This window comes from Cryptomeria japonica, chromosome 2 (genome assembly GCF_030272615.1).
Source record: "Cryptomeria japonica chromosome 2, Sugi_1.0, whole genome shotgun sequence".
Classification (NCBI taxonomy): Eukaryota; Viridiplantae; Streptophyta; class Pinopsida; order Cupressales; family Cupressaceae; genus Cryptomeria; species Cryptomeria japonica.
The window spans coordinates 563901653-563925751 of NC_081406.1; positions in this window are offsets into that span (position 1 = coordinate 563901653).

Below are 24099 nucleotides of genomic sequence, written 5' to 3' on the forward strand. Positions count from 1 at the left end.
TGAGAAGACTATTAGTTCCACTCAACCTCATGCATGTGTGTGCAAGTAGAACAAGGATACCTACCTTCGACACCAAGAAGATATCCATCATGCAACAATGTCATAAATCCAAGCAAGAGAGGGAATACTCTTCAAGCAAGGATAAGATAGTTGAAAAGAGACATCTTGCTAATCCTTGAAGGAGAAGAGATCTTTGTTCAAAAGACATCTACCTTCAAGTGGAGTTGTATTAGATCAATATAAAATCTTCTATAATGAATGAATGCAAGAGTTTTGAAAAGAGCAGAGGATTGTGATGATATCAAAGAGAGATTATTTATAACAACACTATTCTAAAAGAAGGCAAGAGATCCTCATCAGGGATATGCATGTGCACAAAATAGAAGGGTTTATTATAAAAGATACTACTCAATGAAGAAAAGAAATTGATGAATGATCAAAGACTTCCAATCACCAATGAGAAGGTCACAATTAAGGATACATGTACTTAAGAACCCCATTAGGGATGCTTGTTCCAATATCAGAGAAGGAATTCAAATATGAATACACCTCTACAATCAATAAGAAATCCTTATAGAAGACACTACTTCACAAAGGGGAAATTTATAATCTTCAGAAGGAGAGATGTTTGAAATCACTCTCACTCCCCATATATATATGGATAAGAGATGCGATAGAAATAGGCTATTATGTTGCTTCCAAAAGTATGATTGCACGTGAAATTGTACCATCATGAATGACAATGATCCCTCAGTAAGTGAGCTACCAATGTCACATAATGATGAGAAACATAATAGCCATTAATGTTATTTAAATACATGATAGATTGAATGAGGTATTTGGATATGACATGTTAAATGCTCTACTATAAGTGAGATTAAAAGCATGTGTAAGATGATGAATGTTAAAAAGTTTTTAGGAAGAGAGAATTTTATAGGAGAAGAATAGGCCACTAAGTCACACTTCTCTTGCACACAAGAAATCTTAGGAGATGGATAAGTATAATTCATTAGAGCCTTATTCCTAGAAGAAGGGATTTTAGAATGAGTAGAAGATGAAGTCTCATAAGCAAGATTAGAAATCTCTTGAGGAGATTCATAAAGAGATTTATTCATCACCAAGATTTCCTTATGAGGGGGATGAATGTTGAAAGAAGTAAAAGATGATTTAATTGAGGCGAGGTCATCATTACTACTAAATATAGCATTCACATTTGATGAATAATGATGAACAACAGATACCCTAACTGGTATTGAGAGAGGGGGGTGAATCAGTACAGACAAAAACTTTTCAACAACTTATCAAGCTAAAACAACACTAACTGGTTATCTTCATTATTGAACTTAACCATGGCAATACCAGTTAAACACAGTAAGAATTCAGACAACATAGACCGGTAAGTCTAAACAATTCAAATACATTTAATACTTGATAGCTACTTCACCCATAAACATATGCATGCTGTGTGTCACCAATACCATAACTATTAGCTCTGCATGCATAATCAATTAAATAAAGAATACTTAATCATCACATGAAAAATGCACAACTCATGACACGGTTTTTCACATGGAAACCCAAATGGGAAAAACCACGGTGGGGATGAATACCCACAAGCTTGTGTTTGAACTATGTTGAAGCTCGCTCTGTTAGGAGCCTAGTCCAATTAAAGACTTTACAATAAGGTTCTGCTAGGAACCGATCCTGTTAAAGATCACCCGGTTAAGGGATGGCTATATACCCTATTAAAGGTTACCTTGCTAGAGGATTTAAAGAACTTAATGAACTTGAGTCACTTGGTTAGAGGATTTACAATAATCCTGTTAAAGCTACCCGAAAAAGGGATTTTCCTTCTGTTGAAATGGTTAGAAGACAACAGGTAAAGCTTTGATCTGATAACAACACTATATGCTAAGGCAGATCCTTTTCAGTTCCTCTACACTACAATCACAATCTGTAGTTTTCTCTCATTGGTCTAGCAAGTATCTCATCACTCGGATACACACACAACATTTGCCAACTCCTTACAATAACAAACATCATCGACCTTATAGACAAAAATTAGGTCGGTAGCATAAACCCTAAACCCTAAACTTTTTAGGTTTACAATACAAGCGGTCCAATCCTGACCATCCAAACACTTTGCATAGAGCAATACAATTTCAAACAGATCACAAGACAATCTGCATCATCCATTCTTCACCGCACATAGAAATCAGTAACTCATCACGCTTTCTTCTCATATGGCTAAGAAGAATGTTCATTCCTGAGGTAGATATTTAATGCAGTCGATCTTCACATGCAAGATCCTTAAGGAAATCCTTCATGTGCAGAAAGCTGACATGGCATCACGATCTCATCTTCATCTCTTAGCTAACTCATTACAGAATGTCATTGGTTGCATCGCACAAGCGAGATTGCCAAACCAGAAACCCTAGAGCTGGGACTACCAATCGGTAGTCACACTCAGTGAAACCCCGACACCAGCTCACTGCATCTCTTCATACCGGTTCACCAACTTCTTCCAATCTGCATACTGGTTCACTTGCACTTATTAACATCAATGACAACATACATTATCATCATATCAACATGTTGGTTCATCATACACCAACAACATTGAGAGATGGTCTTTTAGATTCTTTGGTGGGCTTAGAAGGATTATATCCAAGTCCAAATGAAGATTCATGTGTATTATGTTCTAAAGGAACTTTAATTCCTTGTTCATTTGTGCCATAACCATTGCCATCATAGCCACTCAGCTAAAATATGAAAACCAGGACCATAAAGGGATGCCAAATCAGAAAGAGATGGTGATTCCCCATAGGTCTCAGTGCTATATGAATTAGAGGAAGGATTTGAAGAATTATTTGAATTAGAAGCAACCACAAAGTGGTTACTTAGTTTCTTAGATAAAATGGGTTACTCTTTAGGTTCTTCTTTAGATTTCTCCTTCTCGGCCTTAGATCCTTTCCAAGAAACTCTATACTCTCCTATAAAAGTAGGGGTAGAGCCTAGAGATCCCCAATCGTCATCTGAGATCACTCCTTCGGGAGAAAAGATATCATTGGGAGGAGATTCCAATTGAGTAGAAGATTCGGGAGTACTAGAAGGAACAACATCATTAAAGGAAATAGATGTATTTGAAGAAGTAGAAGGATTGGAAGAAGAATGGGAAGTAGTTGAACAAGAAGATCCATATTTTAATGATTCTTGAAGTTTGGTATCAGCTAACAAGGTGTATGTCATATTGTTATAAATTAATTTGACTTGCCTATGCAAAGTTGAGGGGAAAACTTGCATGCTATGAATACAAGGTCTCCCTAATAGAAGGTTATATGTCAAATTACCAGGCATGACATGAATAGGTATAGGTAACACAACAGGACATACCCTAACAGGCAAGGTTTAAGAGAAGAAGGTTCGATGAGGGAACGATCCACATTAATCTTATCTAATAAGTCCACACCACAAACATTAAGGCCAGATCCATTGTCCACAAGGGTTCATCTTATAGCACTATCGTTGATAATAACCACAATCATAAGAGGATAATATTGATGTTGAATTTCACGAGAAGGTAACTCATCTTGTGTGAATACAATTTGAGCTTTGGATTTTTTTGTAGGATCAATCAAAGAGGGCATATTATTAGGTGTCACTGCAGGTGGGACATCTAAGTTTTTCAATGCATCTTGTAACATCCCATGATAAGTAGGTGAAGTTTGAACCAAATCCCAAATAGAAATCTTAGCAGGAGTGGCCTTAAGTTGTTCAATGAGATCATACTCCTTGCTAAGATTTGATATACGAGGTGCTTGTGGAAGGGTAGGTTGAGAGGGAGGAAGTGAAGTGGGATAATGGGAAGAGGACTAGGTTGCCTATTGTTTCTTGTGTTGTAAGTATGAGCAACCGTATTATAACTCTCTCCAGTAATTTTCTTAGCATACTCATAAGGGCTCTTAGTAGGATAACCTCCTTGCATAGTAATAATAGGTTTCTTAGGAGTGCAAAAAGAATTGTTAGCATAACCACCTTGAACCACTAGATAGGCTTACGTGAGGAATTTAGAGAAGGACAAGCACCTTGAATTGTGAAGGGGGGTTTATTAGGTGTTTCATTCACATGTATCAAATTGATTGAGGATGGTTTAGGAATATCAAAGGTGTCCTTAGAAGAATAATGAAAAAGATTATTGGAAGAATTGTTGATAGTCTCTCCTTGCACTAAAATGTTATCATGGATAAGACCAATTTTAGGAGGGATACTAGAAGAACGTGTTGATAATTTAGGAGGAAAAGTAGGAAAGGTCATATCATCCTCTATCACCAAAGGATATACATGGGGAATAAACTCTCTAGGAGAAGGATCAACATTACTCTTTAAAGTCTCACCTTTGAGAGGGAGATATTTGAAAGAGATGTCAACAATCTTACCATGAACTGGGATATCCTTATGAGTAGAACCAAGTTGAGGAGAGGGAGATGCTTTATTTTTAGAGGGAGAATGATTGATATTCATGTAAGGTGAGATGCTATCAAGGGAGTTATCAATCATGATTTCATCCCCTTGGGATAGGGTTCTCTCATGGGGTAGAGAACAATCAACACCTTCTAATGGTTCATCCCAAATAGTGAGGTCATTAGGAAAAATATTAGAAATATCTTGCACAAAGATGTCCGTATTTCTATTGCCAATTTTGGGAGAAGGGATAACATTGTTCATTAATTCTTCATCCTTAGGAAGGAGAGAATCATTACATGTATTTAAATAATCCTCTTTCCTCAAAATGTCTTCAATAGGATCTTTAGGGGAGAGAGCATTAAGGAAATTTATTATGATTTCATCTTCTTTCTCTAAGGCATCTTTAGGGGTAAGGAAAACTTTAGGAGAAGGGAAAGCATTTCTCATTAATGCATTATCTCTAGTGGGAATTTTGTTGGAATCAAAAGAGGAAATGCCCTCACTAGGAAAAGTAGGGCCAATACCATCTTCTTGCACAAAATGAACCTCATGAGGGGAGTATTATTTAGGAGGGAGATGAACATATTTCTCCAAAGATTCATGCTTAGGAAGGAGATCTTTGGAAGAAGTGCTCATAACCTCTTGTTTTACTAACATGCCCCCATTGGTAAGACCAAATTTAGGAGAAGATAAGTCAATGTACATCAATACCTTTTCACTTATAGAGGCATCATGTGTAATTAAGGTAAGGTAACATTAAGAAAAAGTGTTTATGATATCATCCTCTTCCTCTAAGATAGCTAGATGAGAAGGGCACATTTTAGGAGAATTGTCAAGATCACTCTTCAAATCTACATCTTTAGAACATGGGAGAGTTTTAAAGGGATTGGTAACAACTCTTTTAGGCACTAAAAAATTTCATAAATAAGAGGTGGTTCTCTAAGAGATGGAAAAATTGGAACAAGGGAAGCTCACCCATTATCACAATTATGAAATGAATGCATCATAACAAAAAAATGTCCTCATTCAAATGATGACATATGCAAAATAGAAGGAAATGTTCAATTTTAACCAATGCAAGCACTCTAAATTTTGATTTAGAAAATGAAATTTATGAGTGGGGTGGGTGCAAGAAGTTGAGTCCCACTTTTGGGCAAAAAGTGGAAGTGTTTTCCCTATTTTTCAATTTTTTTGTCGATTGATGTCAAAATTTGAGGTACTTAGAGTTTGAATCTGAAAAAACTTTAGCAATAGAAAATGTAGTGCTCGGAGTCTAATTTTCAAATATGTAATTTATTTCAATACCCACATGGTAGAAATTTCTTTTTAGTAGGCATATATAAAAACCACTTTTTCAAAATGCATGTTTCGTGACCATACCACACATGTGTACAACCACCATATTTTGACGTAAATAAAAGAATGTTTGCAAACCCTTCTGGGAAAAGATGCCTAATACACCAAATATTGATGAGAATATTTTTTTCTTATTTTTTTATTGAATATTATTTTTTACTCAATTTTTAATTAACTATAAAGTACATTTTCAAAACATCTGGTGTACGACCACCATAATTTGATGAAAATTTTATATTTTTTTATTTTTCTTTTAATCTTCAAAAGAATTGTATGTAGATTGATGTCATATAATTTATTTTCAAAAAACCCTAAAAACAAAAAAGTTATTAAAGTTTTACTAAACCTCACTATTTTACATTTAGGTACCACTTTTGATTAATAAATAATGCAAAAATAGTAAAACTAATCATATCACTATGAAATTTACATTTTTGAAATTAAGACAGTGAGAACTCTAATGGGCTTTTGTTTCATCAAAAAATACAATCAGGAAGACTTCAAAAAATTACGGCAAGGCATAAATCTGGTATTCCAGTGCCTTAGCCATTTTTTTGGAGGTCCAAGCATAGGCTTGGTCCCACCAAGCCTAACCTGAAGCCAAAACCAAGGCATAGGTGTGTTTCCCGCTCCATCTTTTATGAAACGGGCACCCATTATTTAAAATTCAAAAAATGAGCACCCATTTTGAAATTTATAGCACTTTTTGTATTAAGTATCATAGAATCACAAAGATCATTTTTTGCTCATTCGAGCATCCACATTACAAACTTATTACAAATACCCGCTCCTTTCGAGCAAACTTATTACAAATACTAGCTCCTTTCGAGCACCAAACTAGAAACAACAATTGGAAGACCAAGGGTCACAACTTAGAAATCCACTTTAAACAACAATGGAAGACCAAGAGTCACAACTTAGAATTCTACACAAAGGTGTCCCTCATGGGAGTTGAACTTGGGTCTCCACATTGAGAAATCAATGCTTTAACCAACTAAGCTCAACCTCTTGGACAAATTTATAGCACTTCAAGAAATGTGTGCCCATTTTTAGAAACGAGTACCTATTTTTAGAAACGTGTGCCCGTTTCTAAAAATCATGCACTCGTTTCTCTATGGTGGTCCGATTCTAAACAAGCGCCCATTTTTCAAAACATGCACCCGTTTTATTTTTATGGGTCGAGGCTCCGAAGCTAAACGAGTGCCCGTTTCTTAAAAAACAAGCACTCGTTTCTAGCGGCAAACTTTTTTGCTCGCAGACTTCCACGGAATTGGGACCCAACTTCTTGTACCCACCCAGTGAAATGTGTTCCAAAATCAAATTTGAAATTAATGATCCAAATCAAGCTATCCACAAATTCAATTTTGAATTGAAAAATTAGGGTTTCAACAGAATTAACCTCTAAATTTTGAAATTTGCAAGGAATTGAAACTTGTAAATGTAAATTTGAATTTGAAATAACAAACACACTCAGATCTAAGAACATAAATCAGAATCAAAGAAGGTTGGATTCACGTCGGGTTCACCAAAATGTGGTGGCGGGAAAAGCAAGATCGAGTGACTAGGACCTAATCCCACTTTTGCCAACATATTGGGAATACAAAAGAGCCTAGGGAGATAGATCACTTTGGATAATTCTTGTGAGAAAGAGACAGGCAAGGATTACCTCTTAGGGTTTCTATTCCTCTTGTTGCAAATGATGAGAGAAACTAGGGTTTGATTGATCAACTAGACTAGGAGATGAAGAATGAAGCATAAATGAACTTGAAATTGAACAAACTTGCAGATCTAAAACTGAGATACTAAAAGCATGAAAGAGGGAGGATTTTGGATGTTTACTTGATGCTGCAAATTGAGCCAAACTAACCGGGACCAGGGTGCTACGCCACTGTCCCTGAGAATCTGACAGAGAGTTGCAACTGAAAGATTGCAAATCTAATGACCTGAAGCTGCAACCTGTCAAATTTTACTACAAAGTGGAAGGACCATGGTGCCACGCCATTGTCTTGGGAAGGACCAGGGTGCCACACCCCTGTCCTTGACAATTTTCTGCACCTTTGAGACTTTTGGGTGGTGTTGATGACTTTCCCTTATCTAAAACTGCCTCTGGGTACATGTTCCTGCACCTGCAACTAAAAAGGAAGGGTTTGGGTGGCTATATAGGGTTTTTCCTTAGTCAAAACCCTATGTTGGTGATTTCCACCTCCACAAATAGTCGATAATGTACTTAAAATGTGTGTGCTAGAACCTTGTGTGTATGCAAGATCCTAAATGATAAGAAACTAGAGCTACCCAACACATGAAAGTAAACCCTAAATGTAAATGTGAATGTAAATGACAATGCTTCAAACAAAATATGCTAAATGATCTAAATCATGAAGGTAAATGTGAGTTTTGATATAAAGAAGCTCATACAAAGACATGAAAATAACATGAAATCATACCAATCCCCAAGGGAGAGATATTGCCACTAGATCTCCTATTACTCTTCAATGTCTTCAAGGCTCCTAATTGATAATGAATGCTTGATGGAATGTTGTTGAATATTTTTGAAGACTCCACATAGGCTTCCCTTTTATTACATAGAAGGCTCCTTATGCTCCAAAAACCTGCCCTTAGATTCTTCGAAAGATAAATAGATAGTTCCTCCTCCCCTTCAAATGAAGAAAGAGAGCTCTTATGTATGAAACCCTAGATCTTAATTTCGATTTAATTTCATCTTTAGGCCGACCTAGGATTTGAATTTCCTGCCAATCTTTTGGGGTTAAGCATTATAATATCATAGAATTGTGCTCCCAAAATTTCGGGAAAAAAGTTGAGGACCATGTGCACTCCCGCCGTGTGGTCCAACCAAATTTTCACCAAATTTTTCAGGGTCGTTAGATATGATGATATTAGAGTGAATCCCAAAGTTACAAATGATTTTGAGGTATTTTGAGATGCAAAATTAGGCCTTAAAGGTCGAAATAAGACATAATTAGGGTTTATGATTAAATGATTTATTGAAGGAATAAAATAAAAAGGGGCACACTTAGGGTAAAGGGCCCAATTTTATAATGTGGGGAGTGATAAAATATGACTTTAGATTTAATTTAATTAATTAATTAAATTCTTAAAGGGAAATTAGAAATGCAAGATGCAAGACACACTAAGGCGGGTGCTAACCTAAGTGTGAAATTGTACCACCCTAACAAGGGTGTACACTTTACGACACTACAAAACCTACCTCGAAATATATAATGATAAATTTAACTATATTTTTTTATGCATAAAAGATACCACCACCACCCTTATTTCACTTAATTCAAATAAATAAATGTGAGAGTCCACACTTTTTACCTACTCTACCTAAAATATTATATCAATTAACTAATGAAAAATGTTTCACTATGGTAAACACTTGCAAGACAAAATTAGTGGTTATTTATGAGGGAGTGCATTAGTGATAAAAAAACTCATGATTTTGATGAATTAAGAAGTCATAAATATGATGTCTCAAAAATTTTATTTAAATTAGAAATTACAAATATTCACGATCTACATATAGTAACAATCATTTATAATTTTAGTAGAAGAATCTTAGAGTAAATATGGATTATTGTACAAAGAGTAATGAATTGATTACGAAGCTATATAATCTATGGCATAAATGAAGACTTTAGAGTACTCATATCAAGCCTCCTCAAAGATAGTTAAAAATCTCAAAAACAATTCATAAACCTCAATATGACATTATCCTCTTTGAAAATGATTATAAAATCTCGTGTCCAACATTATTTAATTTATATTTGGATATTCTATAATTTAGGAATGTAACAACACTCACTTCAAAGGCTTAAGACATATGTCATGATTTAGTTATATCATCATCTAAGTTTTTATGCTTGTCTTTATAGCAAGTGGTTTATTGTATGTTGTAACACAATCTTTTTTTTTTTTTTTTGCATCAGTTGAATTCTTGGGCCACATAGCAAATCAATTGTTTTCTCTCTCTCTTCTATGATAGAGTATTTCAGTTGCAAGAGATCTTTGAGAGTTGTAGGATTCAATCATCAACTCCAAAATATTATAATTGTAATATATTATTATTGATATTCACTAGAGTTATTGTAGCAAATATTTGGAGATTAAGATTTATAAGTGCTTTTAACCACTTGACATAGATACAACAAAAATAATTAATTATATGCTTTTTGAGCTGAAATAAATTTTATAATAATATACATGAAAATGTTAATTTCAATCTTATTATAGAATAATTTTTCTATAATTTATACTTGAATAAATTAATTTAGCTTCTACCATTTTTACTTATATGTTATTTTGAAAAATTGCTTTTCTAAAATTTCCCCCACATTCATATTATCTTTTTTCATTTATTTAGACATTTACATTTTACACATACAATAACATTAATATCCAATAGAATTTAAAAAACTTAAAAGGCAATAAAATCAAACTTCCTTAATTTTACTCATAGATAACCAAATCATTGAATATGAATTCAATCTTCCTTAATTTTATTCATAGATAATCAAATCACTGACTATGCATTAGCACATCTAAATTTAAGTTTCAAAAATTCATTAAGAAAATTAAAATTGTAACTCGTTTTTTTCTTTCAAACTGTTCTTCTTATCATTAGTACATGATGGTGGTTCTGAACTGTGACCTGAAACGTTGATGCAATTTTTTTTACATAATTTAATCCACAAATCTTTCACAACAATAATATCATAGACTCTGAATATATAATAAATTTGAGTGTACACTTTATTATCCCATAAGCTGCGACTATAAATCATTACAACATAATGATAATATTTAAAATACCAAGCAATGCCTACGCAGTAATGTCTATTTGATTTGGCACGATGCAAATAGGCAAATTACTTGGACAAATGTTAACAGTAAAAGTATAAGGCCGGGCAAAAGAGAGAGAACCAACCATGGCTTTGAACAGTGAGTCATAATAAATTGAGCCCATAAGACTTTCCACCACTTTCTGCGATACTTTTCTATAGATGAAACATCGTAGTCAATTGGATCGTACCTAGGCATTTCAATGGATGCCAGCATTGAATTCCAAAATCGAGCAATCTCCTCGTCACTTCCAAGCTTGCTGGTGATCATGTCCTTCAGTCTCAAGATACCCATGTCTTCACTGGTGTTAATTAGATCATTCATTAGAATGATGTACCTTGTGGAGATAAGTTTTTTATTGCCGATTTCCCACATCTGCTACTTCGATTGGAGATAAGTTTTTTAGTGCCGACTCAAACCAGTCCTCAATATTTGTGCTGATTTCTTTCAAGGCCCAAAATGGTAGTTGATTTTCCCTCTTGAGCACATCTTTCACAATTTCTGGATCATGTCGTCCCCGGCTAAAAATGCCATTTGACATGCTTGTCTCTCCACAGCTTTCGAGGACTTGCAAAACAAAACAGGCATCCCTCGTTATCATCTTTCATATTCTCTGGCATAGCTTTCCTTTATCTCTTTCTCTTTCTTCTTGAAACTTTCCATCACCTATTTTAAGCCATTTTCACTCTTAACACAGCTTTTCATAGTCCTAGGTTGGATCACAGGCTGACTAGACCTCTCCACCTTTTCTGATGATTTTAAGCCAGCTATGATTTCATGGTGCACTTTTCTTGCCACATCTGACTTAAGCAGTTCGATCTCATCATCCAGCTTCTCCTTCTTTGTGAAATGGTAGGGACCCAAGGAGATTACTTAGGAAGATAGAACACCTTAGTGTTTTCCCTCAAGAGTGACTTTGGAACGGGATGAATGAGACCATCGAGAGATTTGTCTGGTGTGGTTTCGCCCTCTAAACTTGATTCCACTTCAACAACCCACGAGTCTTTTTGGTTCATATTTTCCATCTTGAACATGCCCCAAGGAGATCTAAGTATAATTACACAGAATTCTTAACAATACAAGAGTTGCGATGCAACAAGAGTCCCTGCCTTTTGTCAAAATAACGAAAGCCTGAAAAGACTGACTTGCAATAAACTAAGATGCACGGATCAATAACAATTTACTGTCAATGGATATCAGCATTTTCGATTTGTCAATTTCTTTTTATTGATGCCATGTTTCAAAATTGTCATTGTGGAATGACCTAAATGATGATTTATAGGCGAAACCCTCAGAACAGTTGGAATGTGACTCAAAACATAACCTATGTAAATGCACAGCTGCATCATATTTTGCATTTAACAATTATAAATACTTGCCCAACACCCCCACCAAAAAAACACAAGAACTCCAATCAAAACTATTATTACTATGTTTATGGTTGTAATTATATTTCACCACGGCAACTGAGATGCTAGTTTCTCAACTGCATACTGCAAACATTGTATAAGTAAAAATCATTAATGATAACCAAATTACATGATTTTCAATATCCAACTCCATCTCCATTTGAAATATTGTTGACTAGTAAAGATATTTACATTGAACAGATTTGCAGAAGTTTCTGAAAACCTTGATGTAGGCAAAACAAGGAATGATCAATATAGAGAAACTCATTATGACCAAACCGATCATGGAGTTTAAGGGTCCAAAATAGGGGACTAATAAGGCCAAAAACCATAATAGGATAGACATTGGCAACCGACAAATTACTTTGGTCAAGTGTTTAAATTGTGCACTTCGATTACCTTCTTCCACATGGAATTCAGATGCATTACATACATTCTGAAAGCTACTGTATGCATTCATATACCCCAATTAGCAAAGGCTGAATTTTTCATTAGATAAAACTGAGTTCGCTACAAGGATTTTCCCATCAAAATATCACTAGATGGATTTTTCATTAGGAAAAACTATGTTCACTGGAGGGACTACCAAGTCAAAACTTCACAATCTAATGAATGCACAAATAATATGAAAAGATTTGAACTTACTATCAGATTGTAATTTTTAGTTTACCTAGCAGAAAATCATGAAACACAAGGCAATGTCTTTGAAAATGGTTCTTGAGAGCACAAACAAGGCATTAAAGTGATCAGCACGTTCTCCAAAATTTTGTAGAGTATAATACAGTGAGGCATCATGATTGTCATAACATAAGCTACTGTACATAAATACACATATTTTTATGTCTTTGGTCTCCACATGGAATGCGCATAATTTCCATGCAAGTGGAAAAGAAATAGTATTCATTTTGTAGAATTTTGAACCTGACCTATCCTCTCTGAACCAACTGATTAGCAAACAATAACAGCAAAAAGAAGAAAACACCAATATCTTTATTGAAGCTTAATTAAAAAATTACATAGAGGTTGTATATATAAAGAATTTGCAGTCTAGAAGAGTAAATAATAACTACAGTTCTAAATATATTCCTAGCTTTGCATGGAAAGCTACTAAGGCTCTCAAACTAAAAAAAGCAAACTACTCCCTAAATTAAGAATACAATAAGTGCATGCACAGCATGCTTTATTTACTAAAAAACAAACTCATGCAAAAAACAAAACTAAAAACAGTCATAAGGATTAATGCATGTTGGAGTAATGCTTTATTTGCATGAATAAACAAAAAACTGATTTAAACTAAAAATAGCTTATGCATGGTGATAAATGGATAGCTTCATGTCCAAACTGGAGTTGCATGGAGCTGCATGCTAGAACAGCATCACTTATCAACATACTCCCCCCTGATGCTGAGAGGGCTGACAATCTTATCTCGTAGTGCTATAAACTGAGCTTCCGCAACCACTTTGGTGAATATATCTGCTAGCTGATCCTAGGTGTTGATGTGCTTCAATTCGACATCCTTCTTCTGCACCAAATCTCGTATGAAGTGATATTTCAAATCAAAATGCTTTGTTCTACTGTGATGAACCGGATTCTTGGCTAACTTGATGGCACTCACATTGTAGTCTGTAGAAGCGTCCTCAGCGAAGAACCGGGCCCAAGTCCCCTGGAAGGGGGCGCCGAAGAGGGTGAGAGCCCCATCGGGCCCAGACCCTACCACACCACGAGGCGTTGTCGGCGAGTCGGGTTGTTTGGGAATGCAGCCTTAATTGGGTGGTAAATTTCGTCCAAGGCTATATACGGGCGAGAGACCAATAGCGAACAAGTATCGTGAGGGAAAGATGAAAAGGACTTTGAAAAGAGAGTTAAAGAGCTTGTGTACCTATTGAGGTAATTGCAACATACTCTACTTCTGTAGATGAGAGGGCAACAATACTTTGCTTTTTTGAGCTCCAGGTAATCAAACCAAAACCAAAAGAAAAACAATTTCCAGATGTAGATTTACGGTCATCCATACTACCTCCCTAATCTAAATCACTAAATCCTACTAGATTGAACTTTTCAGAAGAGTAGTAATGAATACCAAAACTTAAATTCTCTTTCACATACCTCAAAATCCTCATGGCTGCCTTCATATGTATTTCAGATGGATTTGTCATATACCTTGAAACAAGTGAAACTGAATAGGCAATATCAGGCCTCGTGTGGATTAGAAACATCAAGTTCCCCACAATACTTGTGTAAGCTATCTCATCAACTAAATCAGCACCATCATCTCTACATAACAAATCACCATGAGCACTTGGAGTGGAGGCAGGGTTGCAATCAGTCATATTAAATTTCTTCAGCATATCCTGTGCATACTTTGTTTGACAAATGAAAATCTCATCCTTACTTTCATAAACCTCCATTCCTAGAAAATATTTCATTAGACCAAGATCTTTCATCTCAAATTCTTTCATCATAGTAGCTTTGAATTCATCTTTCATCTTAGAACTACTACCCATATACAAAAGATCATCAACATACAAACTTATGATGAGAATATCAGTACCTTCTTGTTTGCAGTAAAGGGTAGGATCACTCTTACTTTTCTAGAAGCCATTCTCCTGAAAGTATCCATCAATCCTGGCATACCATGCTCTTGGTGCTTGCTTGAGGCCATACAAAGCCTTCTTCAACTTGTAGACATAATTATCTTTTCCTTCCACTTCAAAACCTTGTGGCTGCTCCACATATACTTCCTCTTCTAAGTACCCATTCAAGAAGGCACTTTTCACGTCCATATGATGTATGATCCACTTCTTCTGAGCTGCTAATGAAATCAACATTCTTATGGTCTCTTGTCTTGCTACTGGTGCAAATGTCTCTTCATAATCAATTCCATATTTCTGTGTGAAGCCTTTAGCAACTAATCTTGTCGTGTATCTTTCAACACTCCCATCATTATTAAACTTGGTCTTGTAGACCCATTTGGTGCCAATCCTTTTTTTGTCATGTGGAAGTTCTGTTAACTCCCAAATATCATTCCTGTGAATGGAATCCATCTCTTCTTCCATGGCTTTCACCCAAACCTCATTAGTACATGCATCTTCAAAACATGATAGTTCAAAATCAGCCTTGGCTAATAAAGCATAATTCATTGTCTCACCTATTGGGTTTTCTTCATATACTTGATTTCCACTCTTCTGGTAGATATCACTCAATCTCCTTACCTTCCTTGTAGAACTTGGAGAAAAAGCTGGACTTGAACTTGGTACTAAAGAACTTGATGAAGGATTGTTTGGTGGAGTTAAACCACTAGATATAGAAACATTAGTTGGCTGCTCATGATCAATATCAACAATTATATCATCATTCAAAATAGATTTTAGCTTCTCAACATGGCCTTTTTGATGACCATAAACTCCCCCTTCATCAAAAATCACATCTCTTGAGATAATAAGCTTGTTAGTGAGGGGATTATATAATCTATAAGCCTTGCTTTTCTCACTATACCCAATAAAAATACATGACTCACTCTTTGCATCTAACTTCTGTCTATTATGATCAGGTACATGCACATAAGCCAAACAACCAAAAACTTTGAAATGATTAACATTAGGCCCTTTACCATACCAAGCTTCATAAGGAGTCATCTTTTCTAGTGCACTGGTGGGGCTACGGTTGAGGATGTACACAGTTGTAGCAACTGCATCTCCCCAATAAGAATTGTTCAATCCCTTGGTTTGTAACATGCACCTTGCCATTTCAACCACAGTACGATTCTTTCTTTCAGCTACTCCATTCTGTTGAGGTGTGTATGCAGTAGTAAGTTGCCTCTTGATGCCATTAAAATCACAATAACTTTGAAAAGCCTTTGAGCAAAATTTTCCTCCATGATCAGTCCTTAAACACTTGATCTTGCACCCTTTCTCATTTTCCACAAGGGCTTTAAACTTCTTGAATGTATCCAAGGCTTCATCTTTGGCCTTCAAAAAATATACCCAATAATTTCGTGAGTAATCATCAATAAAAGTGATGAAATATGATGACTTACCCAAACTCTTAGTCTGCATAGGACCACATATATCTGAATGAACAAGCTGAAGTGGGTGATGAGCCCTCCATGCATTGCCCTTTGGAAACTTTTCTCTTGCATGCTTTCCTTTAGCACAACCTTCACAAACCTCTTTGTGTTCCTCAACCTTGGGCAAACCAGAAACTAATGCATGTGAGGTTAGAAACTTCAAACTATGAAAATTTAAATGCCCATACCTGAGATGCCATAACCAACTTGAATCCTCATAAGCCATATTTGTCAAATTGTTGTTATGTTCACCAAACCTCAAGGGGAACATCCTATTTCTTGTCATAGGAACAACAGTGATCACCCTATTATCCTTATTCTTATCATAGATAGTACAAGTCTTATTCTCAAAGACTACTTTATAATTTTTCTCACATAGCTGCCCAACACTTAACAAATTGTGCTTCAATTGTGGAGTATAATAAATATCATGAATACTCTTTATACCTTCTTTTGTTTGGACCTCCATAGCTCCTTTGGTAGCAACCTCCAATGATTTATTATCACCAAGCTGGATCTTGGATTTGAAACTTCCATCCTTTGTTGAGAATAACTTCTCATTCCCTATCATATGGTTAGAGCATCCAGAATCTAGGTACCAAACATCTTTACTAATATTTTCACCCTTTGCATAAGACAAAAATAAGTGATCAGGAGGATTCTCACTACTTTCTTGAGCATAGTTAGCACTTTTACCTTCTTTCAATCTGCATTCTCTTTCAAAGTGGCCATACCTATTACAATGGTAACATTGAACATTTCTCTTATCAAATCTGCCTCTACCTCTTCCTCTGAAACCACCACTTCCTCTTGAGCCACCTCTTCCTCTACCTCTTGAAAAAATTTGGCTTTGCCCTTTACCTTGGCCTTGATTGATTTTGGCACTACTGCTGCTTGCATCTTCATTTTTTGTGATTAGCAATTTAGAGGAAAACCCTTTCTCTACACCTTCTAAAGAATCTTTCAATCTTTCTTCATGAGACATCAGGGCTCCAACCAGTTGATCAAACTATAGTTTTGTCAAATCCTTGTTTTCTTCTATGATTATTGTTACATGATTCCATCTGGGTGTCAAAGATCTCAACACCTTTTTAATCAAAACTTCATTGCTTACAATTTCTCCAAGTGTAGCCATTTTATTGACCACATCTTTGACTCTGACACAATAATCACTTATACTTTCGGCTTCTTGCATCTTCAATTCTCGAACTCTCGCTTCAATGTCTGAAGCTTGACCACTTTAACTTGATCACTACCCTGGTAAGCTCCTTGTAGAGTCTTTCGGGCATCTTTGGCAGTTGTTGCTCCTGATATTCTTGGAAATAAGCTCTTATCAAGAGCTATCTGAATGTGAAACAAAGCTTGAGCATTCTTTTTCCTTGCTTCCTTTCTTGCTATTCTTTCATTGGCTGTAAGGGCATTCCAATCAGTTGGCTCTTCATAACCTGATTCAATAATCTCCCACAAATCTTTTCCAATCAAAAAGGTCAGCATCTTAATGCACCAATAATCATAATCATTCCCATCAAATTCTAGAATGGGCATATGGTTAGAATTCGACATGATTAACTTTGGCAAAATTCCAACAATAAAACTTTAACCCAAAACAATTTTACCTGCTCTGATACCACTTGTAGAATTTTGAACCTGACCTATCCTCTCTGAACCAACTGATTAGCAAACAATAATAGCAAAAAGAAGAAAACACCAATATCTTTATTGAAACTTAATTAAAAAATTACATAGAGGCTGTATATATAAAGAATTTGCAGTCTAGAAGAGTAAATAATAACTACAATTCTAAATATATTCCTAGCTTTGCATGGAAAGCTACTAAGGCTCTCAAACTAAAAAAAGCAAACTACTCCCTAAATTAAGAATACAATAAGTGCATGCACAGCATGCTTTATTTACTAAAAAACAAACTCATGCAAAAAACAAAACTAAAAATAGTCCTAAGAATTAATGCATGTTGGAGTAATGCTTTATTTGCATGAATAAACAAAAAACTGATTTAAACTAAAAATAGCTTATGCATGGTGATGAATGGATAGCTTAATGTCCAAACTAGAGTTGCATGGAGCTGCATGCTAGAGCAGCATCACTTATCAACACATTTATCCTCTTTGAATTAAATTAATATATGGCTAGACTCTTTCAAGGATGATCGTCTTTGACATTCTCTTAGTATAAGTGGTGCTTGGTTTCATCCAAATGTTCAGTTCAATGCTGATTTCATGTTACTGCATGTTCTGCCTAGGAACTTCTTTATAACTGATAAAACGTAAATGGTGCCAAAAACTTGGAGTAACTGGGAAAAGAATAAACAACATACACAGAAATAGCATGACCTCCAAATGCAAATAATATATTGGTTGCTCTTGTGAAGTTCTTCACAAGATCTTGGGGTGCTGAATGCTTCACATATGGAACCTGACACAAACAAAGATAGTGAAATCCCTAGTATGAAAATTCAATAAAGATTCTATCTAATAGTAATGGACACAAAACTCTATTTACTATGATTTAAATAAGTGGAAAGTAATACTATCATCATTACAGATTCATCTTTTGCTTTCTGGTGAATTTCCCAGAATTGATTTTAGCTGCTTCTTATCTGTACTTGGAAATAAACAAAGCAATAAACATGCTTCTAGTAAAAACAATTGGCAGAAGACTAACATAGAAAAGTGATTTTTTTTCCCTTCGCAAAATAGGAACTAAACTGCACCATATGGCATAAACCATAGTGAAAGCATAATCTAGATTTGGTAAACGGCTACTTATATAATAAAAAATAAACAAACATAACTACTAAAACTTGTGCTAAAACCAAATAGGTAACAATCATTAAGGGCTGCTAATACAGGAAGAGTTCAACAACAAAATCTGAAAGAAGAACTTGCATCTAAACTTCAAAAGACACCAAAACAGTTTACAATATTATTAGAAGTGGCCAAATCAACTATCTTCTTAAATTATGTATTCAATCACCCAATCCCACAGGGTAGTTGGGTACGAGTTCTGCAATGTGTAGTTAAAACTTATCTCATTACTATTGTTGCTTCAATCTATTTAAGAAAAGCGATAATCAGATCTAAAAAATATTAGGGATTTTTGAGCTACGAAGCAGCTACTAAATAAAAATGTTGGATGGAAGTTCAAATTTGTTTGCAGGCCATCTACAATGAACAGAAAACATATAATTAGAAAAAAAATAAAAACTCAAATTCACCAGCAAGCAACAAACAGCAAAGCATGGTAGCTTTAATTTTTCTTAGGGTTGCCAATGACCGCAATATGAGCATTATAGAAATTAACACATACCCCAAGATTCTGCACAAATTGTGTGACGCAGTCAACAATGCCGATGAGAAAAAGAAACGGACAGACTTTGCTGGGTAAATATCACATAACCGTAACAGTCTTGTAACAACTGAAATCTAAAAGTTTACCCCAAGATTCCAAATTGTGTGATCAATTAGCAACGCCGATGAGGGAAAAAAATGATTTGACTTTGCAGAAAAAAGCCTTTCATGCAAAAGGTGGAAGCGTAGACAAGGCACGTGAAACGTTTCAAAAACTGCCACCTCCTTACATGCGCTACCTGTAAGCACATAAAAATCTTTAATACACTAGGGGAAGAGCACCAGTAGCCGTCATAGCTATACTTGACCTCTTTTGCACCAATCCCTGCACATCAAAAGGTCAATATTCATTTATAAAATACCTAAAAACTAATATGTTTTCACCTTTTTATAAAAAATAATTAACCTAAAAAGTTTATGTTATGCATATAATTAAAAATATATTGAATATAAAAATGTTTAAAATGGGTGGTCAAAAATATGTTGACCACCCATAACCCCCTTCTCGCGTATGTATTATGGCTCCACTTGGCACGAACTCCCACTATCTTTTTTGCCCTAAAAACTTAGGGAAATGAAGTTTTTTTGAGTCATTTTCTTCAGTCGCCGTCGTTTCTCCATCGTCGGCCTCCTCTGCAACCATGTCGTCAGCTTCCTCCGCAACCATGTCGTCGGCTTGCTCCCAGGTAACGGTTACACTCTTCATCCTTGCATAATGGATGTCCAATGATGGTTTTGCTCCTTTGCAGTTGCATTATGCTTTGTCTATTAACTTTTTAGGGCAAACTAAAAACATATTAACTTTTAGGGCAAAAAATCTTCATCATTTCTCAAATGAGTAAATGATTGAATGATGTTGTTGTATTTCTCATATGAAATTTATTGGAAGTAATATATTGTATGCCTGATAATATTATTTATGGTGAGTATATTAACAAATTGAAGGCAGAGCAAACAATGAAAATGCCACAAAAAATCTTCATTTCCCTAAGTTTTTAGGGCAAAAAAGATAGTGGGAGTTCGTGCAACGTAGGCCCATAACGTGTATATGGGTTATGGGTGTTCAACATATTTTTTTACCACCCATTTTAAATTTTAAAAGTTGTCTGGCCTGGTGTGTGTGTGTGTGTGTGTGTGTGTGTGTGTCTGTGTGTCTGTGTGTGTCTATATATATATATATATATATATAGTCACTGTAAGTAATAGTATCAGGCATACACATTATTGTAATGATAAATAATGAAGGGGTTTTGAATAATTATGAACAATAATCAATTCTTTTTGCATTCTCTGTAATGATTTTGACATTATAAATAGAGAGACACCATTTAACAACACACACATAAAATGAAATGATAAATAATGAAGGGGTTTCGAAGAAAACGAAGAGATATTCAATTGTTTTGCCATTCTCTGTGAGGATTTTAACATTATTAAACTATAAGAGAGCATTGAAATGAAACTGTAAATCACATACAAAGAAATCATCAATAGACAAAGCATAATGCAATTACGAAGGAGGTAAACCATCATTGGCTGTTAATATTATTTACAGTGACTATATTGAAAGAAATGTTGGTTTATTGAAAACAGTATAATTTCAATTGAAAGATTTATAGCATTTAATGTTAATTGCAGAGGAAATTTAGTTATTCTGTGTGTACCAACCTGAATGTGCGCCCTTGAATAAGGAATGTGCAGAGGGTATTTGTAGAGCTCAAGAATATGCAATGAATTGGATTGTAGTGAAAGTGACATGAAAAATTATGTCTTATAATATAATTCGAATTTGCAATGCATTCGATTGTGGTAGCTAGCTATTTTCAAATTTGAATTTTTGTGGGAAATAGTGAGTCATGTCATATTAAATATGCAGTGCTCCATTGCTTCAAATTGTTCAATTTTCTTCTATGCTTTGAATGAAACTTGGTCTTTTTAATTTGATTTTATGCAAATTCTTGGATATTGGGGAGCCTTACACCAGTTGTTGCAAATGCATATCCATTTAATGCATGAAGCTATGAAGTGATATTTGGAAGAATGTACACTTGAGTGTCTAAGAAGTCTAAAATTGATTGTTTTTATGTCATGTAATGCACCAATAGTTGTGCATATGTAATTGCAATTGGAGTACATTTGTACTTTTTAGCCACTTGCATCAAGTGGCAAATGTAAACATTAAGTTTTTTAAAAAATAAAAATGTTTATTATTTGTGGAAGTTATTTTGTATTAAAATAGGAAATGTAGCAGTAGTTGTTTATTTTTTTTACTTTTTTGTTTTCAACCACTAATTCATTTGTGAACATGTATTGGTGTTAAAATAAATATTTACTGGTATTTTTTTATTATGTACTAACATTATTTTTTTAATGTTTTGGGGGGTCAACATGGTATTAAGGTGATGGTTATTGGAACTATTTCAGCTATTGGTGCTCTTCCCCTAATGGTGAAAGTTTTTTTTCTCTAGTTTTTAATAGAGAAATTCAAAAAACCACCAGGAAAAATGCCACCATCCAATCAGATAATAAAAAAACTCAACAAAAAATTGATTTATATACTAAAAATATTAGAGACCATAGGTTAAAATTTTTTCACACAATTTCCAAGGAATGGATTAATTGTGGAATGCAGGTGAAAACTTTGATCTCTGCCTAGATGGGCAGGGACTAATAATGAATGTTTGCTTAGTCTCGAGGAGGGGGAATCGAAGTTATCCGCTCTAGATTCTTCAGAATATAATGAATGGTTACTTTGTTCTTTCCTTACTATGCAAGATGTTCGTGGAGGGGTAATCGAAGTTATCCACTTTAAATTCTTTACAAATTAATGAATGTTTTCTTTGTGCTTTCCTTGTTTATGCAAGATGTTCGTGGAGGGGCAATTGAAGTTATCTTTTTGGGCTTTTTTTAAATTGTGCAAGATTTTTTATGCATTGGAAAAAAAAAGATCAAACTTGTGCAAATTTCCACTCAAAAATGCCATGCATGCATTCTACAAGGCTTTGCACATTTGATTGAATTTACATCTTACGTGTTTAGAAAAAAATGTGTTGCAAGTTGTTAGATAGAATCTCACATCAATCTTGATTCTATTAAGGATCATTTCAACATGAACAAGCAGCATACCTTTAGAGTATTTAGTCTTTTGATGCGGATGACTTAAATCACACACACTAAGCTTTGATTTTTAGATTTAAAAGTGTTAAACACTCATTCATAATTGATTGACATTCTCTAAGCTTAATATGTTGCTCTATGCGTGGTTTAAAGCTGACCGATTATTATGGTTCAATGTATGAATAAATCAGATAATCAAAGATTCACTTTCCCACTCTTTTGGTTCTTGTTCTAACCATCTAGCAATTAGAATTAATCAAAAAGATTTTCTTGCATACAAATTATTATTTATTTTAAGGACACGTACTCAAATGTACTTTCAAACAAGGGTAAGTGCAAGAAGTTGTGTCCACTTAATATGGAAGTTTTGGACTTAGTTAAAAAGTCGAAATCAGGTGGAAAGAATAGGAGACGAATCGGGATCCTGATGACTCTCAGCATCCCGAGCCTAAAATCAAATGGGATCCCGAGCCTAGAGCTCCAAACGGGATCCCATGTTGAAAATGAAACGAGATCCTATGTTGAAATGAAATGGGATCCCGTTTCATTTCAACACGGGATCCCGTTTCGAATATGTAATTTTATTTTTTAACGAAATGCGGTTCATTTTTGTCATATAGGATCGCGATTCAAGGTGTGGAGCCCTCACACGAATTGCCAACAACCCGCCTTCTAGTCTTCTAGGTATGCCCAACACCCATTTTTATTCAATAATTCATGTTTAGATTAATTTTTTGGTTGAAAAATTAGATTTTTAGTTTAAAATTTATTTTTTTTGTTAATAATTTTTAGTTTTAAATTTATTTTTTTTGTTAGAAAAAAATGTGTTTTAGTTCAATAATTTTATTTTAATTAGAAAAGTATGTTTTTATTTTAAAAATTAGTTAAATTTAGTTTGAATTTTTTTTATGAATTAATTAGATTAGGATTTTTTTTAAACGAAACGAAAACCCAAAAAAAATCAAAACCAAAACATTTAGTTTACAAGATCAAAACAAAAATGAAAATGAAAACCAAAACCAAAAAATTATAACAAAAATTAAACTATTTAAAACATCTTTAAATTGTATACAACATACCCCCTATGACCACATAGGATCACATCACATCCAACCCCTTACGACCACATATGACCCCATAGGATCAACCATAGTGTCCAAAGGGGTCATGTATGTGGTCTTAAGGGGTCATGCATGCACATTCTAATGTACATGTGTGACCCCTTAGGACCACATACATGACCCCTTAGGACACTATGCACGATCCCATGGGGTCGCACATGTACATTGTAGAACACATGTGTGTATCCCCTTAAGCCATCTCCTATTTTCAAATTCATTCCCCTTTTAAGCCACATTTTTCCTATAATTTAGTTTGAGCCATGTCTATATTATACCTTGAGTTAGAATGTGTGTATGTGTGTGATAAGCCTTTACTAGGACCACATTTTGTTCTA